The following is a 678-nucleotide window of genomic DNA, read 5'->3' as shown; positions in this document are numbered from 1 at the left end:
GTCCCTGAGAGAGTCCTGATTTTCCTGTAGAGTGTAGAGGTAATGGGGGAGAAAATGAGGTGAGTTGCACAAAGCACTGTGGTTGTGTGAAACGCCATGCACTCATCTTTACCGACCGTGGGGGTTGTGCGTCGTTGGGGGTAGTAGTCTTGCGCCTGCGCAGACATGCACTGGAAATACTGACGAGTGTATCACTCCTTTTGTTTTTCTTAGTTGCTACCGAACGACAGTATGTCCTGTGTGGACATGTCATTCGCCCCATCTAGGGATGAGGCAAGGCGGCCTACGCCCGGGTATAAGTATCCCGATGGAGATGACGCCCGCGCCGACCTCGCATGCGAGGCTCGTGCCGATGAGAGTGGAGACACCGCTAGAAGTGCCCACATTGTCAGAAGTGCCAGCTCAGCTGCTGGCGACGATGCGCGCACTGCCTGGGGCACCCCCTGAGGGCGACCCCATTCCGAACATCACCACCGCCGAGTTCAACGAGTTCCTGGGGATGATGTTGCAGCCCCAGCCGACCTTCCGGTGACCAGGGAGGCAGCCGGAAGATGGAACTCGTCGCCTGCGCCTGAGGTAGCCCGGAGACGGAGTCCGGAGGCAGCGACAGAAGAGAGGCGACAGGAGGCAGCGACAGAAGAGAGGCGACAAGAGGCACCTCGTCGCCACTACACCCAG

This window comes from Priapulus caudatus, unplaced genomic scaffold, assembly GCF_000485595.1.
Source record: "Priapulus caudatus unplaced genomic scaffold, Priapulus_caudatus-5.0.1 Scaffold216, whole genome shotgun sequence".
NCBI classification, from domain to species: Eukaryota; Metazoa; Priapulida; class Priapulimorpha; order Priapulimorphida; family Priapulidae; genus Priapulus; species Priapulus caudatus.
The sequence above is the reverse complement of the archived record's forward strand: the minus strand, read 5'-3'. Positions refer to the sequence as shown.